The following is a 15,887-nucleotide window of genomic DNA, read 5'->3' on the forward strand; positions in this document are numbered from 1 at the left end:
CAAAAAATGAATAAAAACAGGTGAAATATGTACGAAAATGGGGCTTAATGTCTTGACTCTTACCTGCAAGTAACAGCTCGGCGAATGACCTCCCGGATCTCCTGCAATCAACTCCAGAAAAATTAGGGCACAAGTGGGTAAAAAAGCTCTTCACACAAAGGTAAAATGGTAAATGGTAAAAAATAATTACTTTTCCCTCCTTTTATTCAATTTTTCATTAAATATTAGGGTTTTTGAGTATTTTTGACCTATTTTGCCTCAGGACCATATAATGCATTTACCCTTTTTATGCAACGAAAGGTGACAAATTATCGATGGTGGTACTGGAGTCATGTTTCAACTCTTTTCTCGACTCGTAAAACTCAAATGAAAAGATTTGCCGAGTATTTTTCCCTTTTTGGCTCGTAAAAGAGAATAAAATGGGGGGTCTTCTTTTAAGCTCTTTTCTGACTCTTTAAACTTGAAAATATTGCCGAGCTCTTGTCGTTTTGAACTCGTTAAAGGCTGTGAAAAATTGTTCACCTAGTATACATTTACCCATTTTTCAGGCTAGGATGAAATATTTAAGAAAAAGGTACTCCTTGACTGAAATGGTCAAGCAGTTCTCTCAAGTATCGTATTCTACCATTTCGGGCTCGAGAGACACAAATGTACAAAAAGGGACCATGTGGAGTTTTCTTTTTTTTTTCTTTTTCAAACTCTATAAACATGAAAATGATACCGAGTTACCACTTTGTAAGATTCGTTAAAACATTAAACGACATTGGATTTGTCACCATGGTGAATGTGACCTTCTCCTTCCTAGGGCTCATTAAACTTACTAGGTCAGATTCCTTTGAAGGATGAACTTACACTGCAACCGTATGATATCCCCTTCAAGCTTGTGATAAAAAATAATTGGGGTACCTGCCATAAATGGTGGGGGATAATTGGAAATTCTATTAGTCATGTCGGTAGCTCAGACTTGAACATGACACTTTCTGCTTCATGTTGGGTTGGGATATCCTCCTTTTCATTTTATGTTCTTGGGTTGGGCTGCTCATTTTTTCCTTCCATTTGATCTTCGCCATGTCATCATATCCACTGATATTATGGATCCAACAGCTGCCAAACTCCAGAATTGTGTCGCTGATATGTTCAAGAGTTATTCCCTTTATAGTTACACTTACTCATGATTCTTTGTATCATCTGAAATGATTTGCATCCCTTTGTCTTGTGTCGATGTTGTGGAATACATCATGGCTCTCCTTCGACATGGTTGCTTCATGTCGACTTTGGTTCATTATCCAAGAAGTTGACCAAGAGACTCCCTTCCAGTACCTTAGAGCTTGCATGCCCTAATGGCATGTTCTTCACATTCGACGATAATCTCACATCATTGGCTTTCGATTGGGTGATTTCATGGGTGTTCGACATCAGTTCCTTTATTCACATTCTGTGAACTGTGTTTTCGGTACCTTGAGAGCCATTGTCATTATTGGTGGTCCCTCTCATGCTTGTTAAAGGTTCACATCATTGACTGGTAATCAAGTGACTTCCTAGCATGTTCGACTTCCACACATTCATTCACATGTTAGGATTTGTACTTTGATCGGGTCGTTTGGAGTTCAAGGCCCTGGGATAAGATTACACAAGTCTAGGTTGCGAGGTGATGTAACATAATCATGTTGATATACATGTCTCTTTTAGATGGATGGTTGTGACCATACCATGAGTTGTTATATGTGATCCTTCTCATTATCGGATGGTTATGACCATACCTTGGTTTCATTATGATCATTTCTACTGGATGGCTACGCCCATGCCTTAGATCCATTTACATGCTCATTCTCTGGATGGCTATGTCCATACTAGGATTCATGTATCATTATTCAGAGTTTTCAGTGATGTATATGTATCTATGCTTTCTTTCATGTTTTCCGATGACAGACTCTGATTCCCTACTTCCACTTGTAAATCATTTCATCCCCCACTCTAGTTTGGCCTTCACGCTTTAGGGAGAATCTGTTACACAACATTTTGTCACTATCCCTGTACTCCCCATATACGAACCTGGAGGACCTCTACAGTGTACCCAACATGCTTTCCCATAATGAAGAAACTCCCAATATGTCCCTCTTCATGACCAGAATAATTCCCCTTTGCATCATTTCCCAAGAATCTTCCTTTTATCCCATTTTAGAAGACCAGTGCTACTGGCCAGTTTCCTCCTTGTGCCGATTTGCAGAGATTAAAACTAGCCCTCACACCATAGGGAGCGACTAAGCCCTTTTCTAGTCACGCTGATCCTCTTTTGGAAGTTTTTTTAAATAAGGAGCCGAAGCTTCCATGTCTAGAAGCTTCATAATGGAAGTCTGTTAGATGGTTGGGCCGAATAGAGCTAAGGAAGTCAGTTTGGACTCTTTTTCCCTATTAGGATGGAACAACCTCAAGAGATAAGACCTTCTCCCATGATGAGAGGAGCCCTCTCCCATCTATCCAAGCTATATAAAGCTCTCTTTTTCCCAAGCAAAATCTAGTTGGAGTTTTGGAGTAAGTTTGGATAATCAACAAGTCATCTATAGCTTGTAGCTTTCTAGTGCATGTTTGTGGGAGAATAGTGTGTTTTTGGTTTGGTTTGAAGCTAGAGGGAAAGAAACCTTAAAAATTCCATTGTTGGGGTTATCCATGAAGTTCTATCAGAAGTGTGTGAACTTGGATACGTCGGAGGAGACCAACAATGTCAAGGCACTGGTTGTAATCTCTTTCTGATTTATATAAATGAAACTATTGGTTGATTTCCTACATGAAGTGTCATTTTACATATTTATGGCTTAATGTTCCTTGACCTATTAAGTAGGTTGAATACAATATTATATGATATCACATTTGTTCTTGTTATTGTTTTCTTGTTTCAAGTATTTGAAGGAAGGAAATGGAAGATAGTTGGCATGAGGAAGCATGATCATCACCAAGCGGAATAACGTTCTAAGAGGTAGGCCCTCTTAATTGATTCTAGCTTAAGGATATTTTCCATAGATTGTTTGTTTGTGGCTAGAACCACTCTCTCGGGCTAGAGGAATTGTTTATGTCCGCATTGAGAATTTACCTGCACCACAGTGCTGAAAGTGCTCGATCGAGCATTTAAATTTCAAATTAAAATAGCTCAATTAATGGTTTCATAAACCTTCGATCGAGCCATATACGTGGTTAATAGGAGATCGATTGAGCGTTATGGCTCGATCAAGCCATTATAAAAAAAAATGAATCCCATAGGTAAGATTTTAGAATCAATAAAGATAAAAAAAATTAGTTTTTACCACATTTTAAAATTCCAAATATTATTATACTTTTTGTTATCATGTCGTGTAGAAACCTTATTAAATTTAATATTAATATTAAAAAATTATTATTATTATTATAATTAAATTAAAATATGAAATTTGATATTAATATAAAAATTTTAATATTTATATTTTTTAATGTTAATATTAAATTTATTAATTTTGGATTAAAATATAATATTATTAACTTTAAATACTATAATTTTTTTGATATTATAATATATAGTAGCACAACCACTTTAATAAATGTGGTTGATATACATCATAGGCATTGGAAAAAGAGTCATTAACACAAAAAGAGTCATACAAGTTGACTCAATATGTTAATTTTATTTAACTTATTTTTTTATATAAATCTAACATATTAAAATATATAATATATTTAAAATCCTGAAGTAATCATAACGTAAAGCTACCTAAAGAAATAAAATCTATACAATTTTAATTGGAAGACATGAAGCAATCTATGTATCTCTGATGAAGTTAGTTGGGCCATTAATATTTTGGAAAGTTTTAGATAATATTTCCATGGAAAATTATCATTTTCCCTCCATCTGAATGTAAAGCACACATTTTAAATATGCCTTATATAGAAAAATTAAAGTGTTGTGCGACATCAAAATATTTTTTTTTTTAAACATAAAATTTTAATTGTCAAATTATTTTTATTTTTTTGAAATATAGAGGGCAGATAGTGGGAGAGAATGGTAGGAGGGAGAGAAGGGGACACAAATATGGAGAGAGGGAGAGGAGGAGAGAGTCTTCCAGAAAGAGAGGGAGCTTGAGATATGGAGTTGGAGGAAAATATAGGGAAGGGAGAAGTTCAAGACATATAGAGAGGGAAAGGTGGAGAGAAAGAGAGGGAGAGAGAAGGGAGGTATTGAGAGAGAGTATGTATGTTTGGTGGTGATATAGAAAGACAAATAAGGATATATGGAGAGAAGGTGAGAGAGGATGAGAAAGGGAGGGAGATAGTCAGCAGAGTTGCAGGACGATGTTTGAGAGAGAGAGAGACATAGAGAGATTGAGTGAGTGAGTGAGTCATGATGGGGAGAGAGAGAGGGAGGTGGGAGAGAAAGGAAGAGAGAGAGGACTTAAGAAGGAGGGAGAGAGATATATGGAGTTGGAGGGGGAGAGAGAGGGTGGTAATAATAAATACATATAGAGAGAGAAAGGTGGAGAGAGAGAGAGAGTGAAAATGAAGATGGAGAGATAGGGAGAGAGGAGAGTAGGGGGAAGAGAGATAGAAGGGGAGACAGAGGGACAAAAGGGGAAGAGAGAGAGAGGAAGAGGGAGAGGGAGAGGGAGGGAGATATAGATGGATATGGAGAAACAATATGTATGTTTTCAGGGTTATATAGAGAGATCAAGAAGGAGAGACAAAGGGAGATAGAGATATATTTGCATGAGGTCTTCACTGGACCAGCAATACCATACCACGTGCATTCATATTGGGGAATATATATTGAGGAAAAAACAACATAATATATTGAGTATACAATAGCGGTTAAAGGGTGTCTATATCGGCAAGTATAAAAAATGGAGCTCAAAGTTAACGAAAAAACATAAAGGGGTATAAAAATGTTAATGAAAAAATAACTTCCAACAATATCTAGTGAAAGTAGGGGTCCTTTAAATTAGGAAATTACATTGGGTTTGTATTGGTAGGGGGTTAAATAATGTGATTTTTAGATGTATTTTCCAATATGTAGTCAAATTAAGGGTATTGTTTGGTATGCCAAGAACAAACATGATATGTCAATGGTTCATTCAGTGAATCATCCATGTATGGATGGAAGGGGGAGAGGGAAGAAGAGAGAGATAGAGGGATGTAGGGAGAGATATATAGATATGAAGAGAGGGAACGTGTGTGTCTGGGGGGTGAGATAGAGAGACAGAGGAGAGATGGAGAGAAATATCGATATAGATGGAGGGGGGTGAGAAAGGGAAGAAAGTTGCTTGCACTAGATACATTGATTGCAGTGTACAGAAGTTGATTGGTAATCCTATATGATTTCTTGCATTATATTCATTGATTTCTTTGCAGATTTTGATTTCTAATTATATTTCATTTTTTGCATTAAATGCATTAATTTCATTAAACATGTTAATTTATAATATTGTTTGATTGAGCTTGTGTTAGATGCATTGATTTTAGTGTAGATGATGATTCCTAACCCTATTTTATTGCTAGCACTGGATGAATTGATTTCAGTGTAGATGTTGATTTGTAATCCTATTTGATTGTTTGCATTAGATGCATTTATTTTAGTGTAGATGTCGATTTCTCATCCTATTTGATTGCCTGCATTAGATGCATTGATTTCGGTGAATATGTTGATTTTTTATTTGATCTAACTAGACATATGGTGTACATTAATTTCAAGGTACTTAGCTTAACATTATGCATTGATTTTAGTGTAAGCAAAAAAAAATTATTGACGACATGCATTATGCCTAAGCTTTTGTAGATAACCTCAAAGAAAATAAAATCGAATAAAACATGTCTTTGTAACTTTTACATCTCCACAACTTTTAAAATTGAATATAACTTATTTCAATCATATTTGAGTTTGTTTTTTAATTGAAAAAAACATATTTCAATCATAAAGAATTGATTGAAATACTTGGATAACTACCTATAAATTTAGGAAAGTTGATAACATTATATAAAATTATAGAAATGTTGTCATATAATGTTTTTTATCTATATATTAACTTTCAATACAATTGACTCATATAGTATTATGACTAAGCTCTTGTAAATAATCTCAAAAAAAATAATGTTAAATAAAACCTATTTGTTCACATGACATCTTTTAAAATTGAATAAAACATATTTCAATCCTATTTGTTATTTTTAATTTAATCTTGAGATAAGAAATTGATTGAAATACTTAAAAAAGTTGTTAATGCAATGGTATATTGGTGGGTCACAAAAAAATTCATATATATATATATATATATATATATATATATATATATATATATATATATAGCTATATATTATAATATAGATGACTTTTTATAATTCAAATAATTTATTTTTAAAATTGAATTGTAATAACATACATGTCAATTGCACTAAAAGACACTTTCTAACAGCCAATATGAAGCATGATTGAAATTATTTCCATGTTCAATATTAAATTGATACATGATTTATTTTAGTTCATTTTAGGTATCAAAGTGACACTCATCCTAACTTAAGATTGTACTTATTTTCTTAGTCTATGAAATTCGAAATCAAATTTTTTATATTTTACTAATAAAATTTATTGTATATACATTTTTTAAATTAGTGAAATAATTTTAACAGATCCATAAACTTCAAAAAATAATGAGCATCCATAAAAAAAATCAATACGAATCCATAAAATAAAATAGTGAATACATGTATCAATAAACTGTCCATACGAGAATAGATATAAATTACAATTATCACATGAACATCCATAAATTGAAATAATAAGCATCCATAAACTATCCATGTATGAAAATATACAAAGTCAGTATCACATGTGAATGTGACCTATGAAATGAGCCAAAAAAATTACAAATTATCCACTCAAAGTACCACCAGAACTCCTATGTGAGTTTTGTCACGCAAGGTAAGCGTCCATAAGTTGGTAATGAAATATAACACATTTAAATTGAAACTAATTTGATCGTCATTTGTACAAAATAAGCAATATGGAAATAAATGATTTTGAACCACATTTTTAATTACATATGCATGAATATGCTAGCCATCAATAAAGTACAAATGCAAGTCAGATAGGATGGGGGTCTGATGAATCTTAGTTTGGTGCTCCCCTGCCCATGGCTCAATGATTGGGGCCTGCATCAATGGACCCACATCATTATTTCCTCTAAGCCTATCATCCCACTCATGTCTCCACATAAAAATGACATCAATGGAACTCTACATATGGATCTATGTACACAATGGCAAGGACAAATTATAATTAGTCTGCAAATTAATTAGCATATATGTGTAACTTAAAAGAAGAACATGTTGAAATAATAGGAATAAAAAAGTTTACCTCAAATTTTGGCCCATGTAGTCATGCATAGTGACTCTTGTCCACATTAGTGAACACATGAGGTGGAGGTTGAGGTGGAGGAGAATCCATGGAAACATGCTCTGGTCGAGGATGGCCTGGTTGATCAACTGTCCCCTCGGATGAAGTCATAAGCTCATCCATGTAGTTGGGATATGTCTACATGTTATTATGAACATACTAATATAAATTCAATCTAATACAAACTAGAAATTAATATAAATAATTATGTATAATTTGACAATAAGAGTCATTTTTTTAATATATATGTATGTGATCCATGTCATGTAGGTCATACACCCTCCAAGTCTCACAAATGATATCATGATACATGCATGTATATGTTAAAATATGGTAAAAGGGTAAAATTGCGATAAATGCATCATCATATAAGGGAACTGGTGGGTCACGAGGAAATGGTGGTGGTCTCTTTATCTCTCAATCCAATGCAACACATGCACTGGCCAGTGATGTTTTCATGTTGTTTGCAATAGTCTCCCTGGTCTCATCATCGAGTTGCAATATCTCCTCTAACTTTGTCAGTAATACCAAGCTCTAAGACAATAGCAGAAATAATATTGGAGGTGGTGGTACATGGCCAAGGTCCCTATGAGCCCCCTCGCACTGATAGTTACGTCCCAAGCTAGGTCCATAATAATGAGATCCGATATTAGTGTAATCTGACCTCATATGTAATGTGAACTCTACATATAAATGTTTGGAAAAATAAATGGTGACTTAGACATGGTGGGGGAGCTGGTCCCAAGCTCCAATCAATCCATCATACACAAAAGGGGCTACATCAACATTCCTAAAATATTTCATTAGAACCAGACCTATAGGTCTAGGAGGGTGATCCAGAGGGATGTCAAATAACTCCACATGAACATCAATGTCCTTGGTGGCCTCTTTCACCACCTCCCAAGTATCTACGACTATAACATCATGCCTCTTAATCCTCTATATGGAGTGTAGGAGGTGGCTCTATGGGCCCAACTTCTAGTATGTCTCGATCAACCTATTGATGTTATTTAGCATTAAAGGAAAACTTCGGTGAGTCAGTTAATTGACAGGGATGTTACGTATCTCTTCTGTGATTCACATATGATGAGTCATAATATCCTCCAATGTGACATGAGTTGTAGCATCATCCCATAGAGGGATCGATATTACACTCTAATCCTCAACTTCAGCCTGCTAAAGCCTACAAATCGTAAACATAATTTAATATATATAATTAACAAACTAGAAGCCTAAGAACATATACATTAAATTCAAATAGATCAGTTGAAGAAAATTTAAAAGTTAAAGACAATTTCAAGACATAAACACATAAATTTTAAAATTGATTTAAAAATATAGGGGGTGTATCTGAAATAGGTGAAGAAGGTACACTAGAGGTAACATGATCATCATTAGAGACAAAAACACTGCCTATGACACTCCAATTGGTGTCAGAGGCAAGATCTATGAGTGGAACATGAACTCTCTGTGGGCTATGTGATCTATCATGAGCCCGACCATGTATAACAAAACCCCTCGCACTACAATGGCCTACAATTGGGGCACATAAATGGGATGCCTTAGTGTTGGGCTTCAAAATTGATACATTTTATTACCTTATTTTCTTATCTTTATATTAGTTTTCCAAGATTTGTTTGAGTAGAATAGGATAATTCATGTGATATAGATTCTAGATATGAGTCAATGGATTTTCATTACTTTATATCCTTAATGAATCGATTTAAATAACGAAAGGCGTTGTTCACTTACGATTTGAATTATTAATTGAATAGGGATATTTCATATCGGATGTTGTTCCCTGGAATAGTCGAGGAAGAATGGATTATGAGGAGTTTTTTAGGTTAATTATAGCCAGTTGAACGAGATCAACCTCTATCATGAATGGATCAGTTGAAGAATAGACCTTGGCCCTACTATTTCAGGGAAACGTTGGAGATTTTGTAATTTGAATAAATCATCTTAAGAATCTTCAGATTCTCAGGATCACTTTTCTATTTGAAAATAAATTCATTTTTAATTTATAAAAATGATGAATTGAACCTCAATAATGGAGAGAGAATTAGAGTTCGAGCTATAGACATTTTGATCTATGTTATAAGTTTTTACAGAAAATCCTTGTAATTTCCTCATTATAATTTAATGGATACTTTTTTTGTTCGACCTTAACCTATTGAACTGAGTTAGCTACGAGGCAATTGAATTCCAACGATCTTGGGCCCAGTATTCGAACTACTAATGTGCTTTCCTATACTATTAAATTCGTATTTTACTTTCAGTCTTTGTTCTACAATTATTCAATTGTGTTCTAGATCTCATTGTTGATTATCTGATTTACTGTTACAATATGATCTTTTGTAGTAGCTACAATGGAATATCATAGAGTTAGATTTATCGAGATTGATTCTTCAAGTTTTATATTTCCTTGTTGTTTCCTGCAGTTAATTTATAATTATTAATTCTGAAGATTTGGTGTTATTTTTGGCAGATTCATTTCTAGTGATAATCTTGTTCCTTTCTTACAAACACAACTTCCTAGGAAACAACTTTGTGTTTAGTAGAATTAGTTCATTGTTTTCAATAGGAAAATTTTTTCTTTGATTCTTCTATAAATATTGATTGTTTAAGATTAACGGATTAGAATTTGAGAGTGACTTGTTTCTTTTAGTAAATGTGAGTTGTTCCTTTCATTCTTATGCCTTTACTTTTCATTCGGACCATACAAGTTAGGTGACATTAGCATTGTCTCTTGCATAAACTGTGTGGATAGCCTTGAAATAAACAAACAAAACTCCAGGTTGATGATTTAATGTGTAGAAGTTAGTTGATCATTTAGGAACAACTAAGAATCCCAACATTTTGGTTTCATTGCTAGGGAGGTTGTCTAATAAGTGGTAGCCGTGTCTATGGAGGTTTGGATATTAAAGACAGAAGGTAAGAACCTACGCATGCACTAAGTAAAATTCATGTGTCAATGTATACCCTTAACTGATACATTTAGATCACTTACTGTGTATGACTAGGAAAAAGCCTAAGACTACAAATTAGATAGTTAGAGATACAAAATATACCTCTAAATCCCCCAAAACCCAACGTTAGTCTGGCCTTGGAAGAACAATTTGTATGGAAGAAACCATTCGCAAATTAGAGTCTCAAGCATTGGTAGGTCCCTGAACAATATATGGGAAGGGTTGTACTGTTGTGCCTTGAGTAGCAAGGTCATTCGCTATATCTCACACTTATATTCATGATAAAAATGTAGGATCTGAGCAAATATTTCAAGATACATATATTATGCATCGCATATCTTCTAGTGAAAGTGAGGGGAATTCTTGCCATTTAAGAGAGGAGGAAGGTGAAATGAGTGAGAAACCCATGACTCTCTGAGCTAGAATTTCTTGCAACACTTCTTGCAAGGAAAGAACTTGAAGTTCTTGATTTGAATAATTTTGTAAGACCTACTCAAGGTCTGGAACCCAACCAACATATTACTTTCTGGATAATATCTTTTGACCATGAAATTCATGAAGATTACTGGAAGATTTTTAACCAAATGGAAAACGCAACAGCAGGAACACAAACTTTGACCATAGAATATCCTATTATGGACCCAGAGGAAAATTCACCAATGAAGGCTATCCCATTACATAATCTTCCAAATTACCATGGGATGGCTTCTGAGGATCCTGATGGATTTCTATCTGAGTTAAATTTTTTATGCTGAGGTTATGTCTATACCACTAACCCTAAAAAATGGAAATTGTTGGCATTATGATACAAGTGTTATCCTTGATGGAAACTCACTCACAGGTTAGTTTCATTTTGGTAAAAGGAAAATCTCAGCATAACAGGTCTATACAGAGGCAACATGGCATTGGTACATAAGAACAGGAAGATGGAACTAAGGTATACTGATCAGAATAAAGAAGTTGAAGGAAAAGGATGGTGTGATGCAGTTTAAAATGTATACGTAGGTCCACTTAGTCAAAACAACTTATACACGTTGGTTCATAGAACAAAAAGAGTGTATACATATACATGCGCTTTCACAAGAGGAAAAGCGCGTATATGTTGGAAAATCAAGGAAATTCAATAGTAAAGAATACCAGGGGTCAATACCATGGTATTAGCCCACAATATTGAGTGGAGTAATGACTAGTTGATTGTGTCCAAGAATACCACTGGTCCTAAGTGGTTTTGGTCCAAGGTATTGAGAAAGGCCAAAAACTGTATAAGGAGGAGAAGATGAAAAGGGCATTGTGTGCAAGTGAAAAAGGGTTTCTTAAAATACTTCTATATTAATTATATTTTATGTTGTAGGGGCTATGTTTGTGATTTGATTTGAAATATTTCGTGCACCTTGAATTCAATGTTGGAGCAGGATCATGAGACCTGAAATAACTTTATATCATTGAACAATCTGATATTGGTTGGGCTAGATCTGATTGGGTACACCTGTTTTATTCTTTATAAGTCATGATCTGGGTTTGTATGATGTCTGAAACAACAACGAAGTTGTGAATTAATATTTGTAGATCTATACACCAGTTCACCTCAGTAAAAGCACGTATACACATAGGTTCAACTCTTCCAAGTATTGTATACAAAGGAAAATACTATTCTTCGGAAATTACTGATCTATCTGATTAGCTCTGCTATTTTACTGTTGTATCTCAATGAAGTCTTCTTAGATCTGAATGTAAAAATGAATGCATAAGGAGTTTGGTGTCCGATTGATTGATTGTCTAAGTGAGAAGGGTTATCTATACAACTCCCTATATAAATCTCTATAAATTGACAGTAGATGTTCAATATATTTCTGGTTGATATATACTTGATTCAAAAATTTTTATGTTTCAGTACTTTTGAATGTATACACATGTTTGGTTAAAGGAAGTAGCATATACACACAGGTTGGGTTCAGTAAAGTAGAGTATACATTCAAATGCATGATTTTTGGGGTTACAACTGGTTTTGAATGATGATGCAGCTTTCTGGGTTCAAGACAGTGTTCTGGTGACAGTGATCTGACTGTTCAGATTAGCTGATTATTGGTTGATGCAATTTGAAAGTTCTGATGGGTCCAATATGAAAATTTGATGAAATGAGACCTTCATTTGTATTATTGTGTACCAGGAGCATCCAATCTGAAAATTTATGAAACATGGCCCATGGAGGAAGAGAGAAGATCGTAGCCTTCTACAGGCTGCCGCCTTCATAGTAGTAAGCACATTGGCTAGTACAAGAGCTAGGGGGTTATAGCTCCCTTCTAGTAGAAGCTGGAAAACGAGAGAAGGTTATATCCTTTTGCAGGTGAGTTCCTGTGTACTGGTATGAGTCTGCACTAGTACAAGATTGTAAATAGATTTTCTTAATATTAAAATAAGACAGAGATGACAACAGTAGGTGGTTTTTCTCCTGCTTTGGGTTTCCACCTTAAATATTAGTGTTCATTTGTGTTACTTATGTGTGATGGTTTATTATGTTTTTATTGCACTGTTTAACAAGTTATTGATGCACTGATTAAAGTTCAACACATCATAAATTGACTAAATCATAATTTCTTTGGCTATATGCTACTTTCTCTAATCACAGTAGTGTGTACACGCAAGTTCATTTCAAAAAATTAGCATATATAAATCTGTTTGGGAAATCAAAAATTATTGAACTGTAAATATTGATTCGCCCCCCTCTCGGGATTATTTCCAACAATTGCTATCAGAGTAGGTCCTTTAGAAGAAGCTTGATCTCTTGAAGGAAGATATTTCAAGATGAATAATCATGAAGGCATGGGATCTATCAGACCACCAATCTTCAATGGGAGCAACTTGGTATATTGGAAAATAAGAACCAAATCCTATCTTCAATTGCTTGGAGCCGATGTTGGGGAAATTGTGGAAGGAGGATATCAATTTCCAGCAGCAATATGTACAAACTCTGCAAGTAAGAAGTTATACCAAACCAATGCCAAAGTAGTCAATACTTTATTGGGAAGTCTATCAGAATCACAATTTGTCAAAGTCATGCATCTCAAGACAAAAAAAGAGATATGGGTCAAAATCATTCAGAGCTATGAAGGGGACTCCCAGGTAAAATGTGTTAAGCTTCAAACTCTCAGACTTCGGTATGAAACTCTTAAGATGCATAGTAATGAGAGTATTGCCAGTTACTTTTTACGTGTAGATGAGATTGTTAATTGCGTGAAGAATCTAGGTGAAGAGATAAAGGAAGTTACTTTATTTGAGAAAATTTTGAGATCTTTGTCTTCTAAATTTGAGTCAAAAGTATCTGCCATAGAAGAAAAATAGGATCTTCAAACTATTACTGTGACTCAAATCCATGGAATCCTAACTACCTTTGAAATGAGAAAAGGAGGTCCATCAGCTATGAGATAAGCCACTTTTAAAGCTTGAGCAAAGGGAAAAGAAAAGGAAGAGCACAATGAACGAGGATACATTTTAGAAGAATAAGATGAGGTGAATTTTGTCAAGAAGCTTCAATGAGGTTCTGAAAGATTTAGAGGTAAGCTACCATTCAAATTCTTTTCTTGTGGTAGAGTCGGACATTATGCTACCAAATGTCCTCATAAAGATAAATATGAAAAGGGAAAGGAATATGCAAAAGGCAATATAAAACAAGTTGTCAATAGAAGGAGTTACTATACGTATGAAGATAGTGATGGTTTATTAAATAGTGATGAACATGAAACTGAACAAGATTATAGACTTCTCATGGCCTATAACAATGATGTTTTTTTGGATGTCTTGGATGAGGAAGACTTTCTTAAAGAAATCACAAAACTCAAAATATGTTTAGAAGAAAAGAATATGATCACAGATACATTGACACATCAACTCACTGAAAGAGAAAAAGACAATGAAAATCTAGAATGTGAAATTGTGGGTGTAAGAAAAGAACTTGAGAAGACAAAATATCTTAATATTAGATTGCTAAAGGATTAGAAACTTTAAATGAAATCATAAAAGTTCAGTGTTCTCCTCTTATAAAGACTGGTCTTGGATATACTGAAGAATCATTTCAATCACAGAAGTTGTTAGCCTCCACCAGAAGCTATCTTGATGTAGAAAAGACCAGTGAACAGTATCTCAATCACCAGCAAAGGCCTAAAATTACTCATCAGGTAAATCATACTCAATTTACTCCAAGGATAAATACCAATAGAATCTTCAACCAACATGTAAACAGTGCAAAAAGATTCTATGATTGTAGAAACTTCTTTGATGGGCAATGTTTTTCATGCCATAACTTTGGTCATAAGGTTGCTCAACGTGTTCTTAAAAAACCAACATGACTAGAGAAGCACGAAATAAAAGGAGTGTAATAGGAATCAAGAAAAGTTCCTATAATAACTTTTCTCCTTTGGAAGATGAAATAGAATGTTCGATTTGTAACAACTTTTGTCATAAGGAATCTGAAAGCAGGAGCAAATTTCGGCCAACATTTCAAAAGGAGAAAACACCATCAAATTCCAAGATATGAAGAAATAAGGAATCTCAATGAGAAACATGTGGCATAGCTCTATATGTAGAAGGACAAGAGAATCAATGGTACATCAACAATGGATGCTCCAAACACATGATAGGTGATAAAGAGAAACTTCATTCATATAATTCTTTAGAAAAGGAAAATAATATCTCATATGGAAATGACACACCAACTGTCATTAAAGGTAAGGGCTCTATTTTCTTGAAACAAAAGGTTAAAGCTAGAAATGTCATGTATGTAGATGGTTTAATGCACAACTTGTTAAGTGTCAATCAAATGTGTGATCAAAGAAATGAATGGTTCATGAGCTTGATACAAGAAAGACCATAATCGAAGATACAAGAACTCCAAATAATTTATACATACTCAAAGGAGGACAACAAGAATGCTATTTAAGAAAAACAGATGAAAACTGGCTATGGCATAGAAGATTGGGGCATCTAATCTTTTCTCAAATAAGAAAAGCATGTAGGCTTAAGGTGGTCCATGATCTTCCAGATATCATCATCCTAGAAAATACCATATGCAAACCAGGTCAAGTTGGTAAGAAAACTAGAGTTCACTTCAATGAAAAGGAAGGATCAACAAGTAAGCCTCTTGAACTCATCCATACTGATTTATGTGGACCATCAAGGAAAAAGTCATCTCATGGAGAAGAATACTTTATCTTATTTATTGATGATTTTTCTAGGATGTGTTGGATACGTCTACTAAAGCATAAATATGAAGCATTTGAAAAGTTTAAAGCCCTCAAAGCTTTACTTAAAAATGAATCAGATCGAAAAGTCAAATGTCTTAGATCTGATCGAGGGGGAGAATTCATATCAAATGAATTCTTTGACTTTTGTGAACAACATGGAATAAAATGGAAATTCTCTGTCACCAGAACTCCTCAACAAAATGGCGTGGTGGAAAGAATGAAAATAATAGTTCAACAAATGGCTCAAGCTTTGCTTGATGAATCTGGAACTCC

This window comes from Pinus tabuliformis, chromosome 6 (genome assembly GCF_031772625.1).
Source record: "Pinus tabuliformis cultivar Carrire ecotype Pingquan chromosome 6, CPIR1, whole genome shotgun sequence".
In the NCBI taxonomy this organism is placed as follows: Eukaryota; Viridiplantae; Streptophyta; class Pinopsida; order Pinales; family Pinaceae; genus Pinus; species Pinus tabuliformis.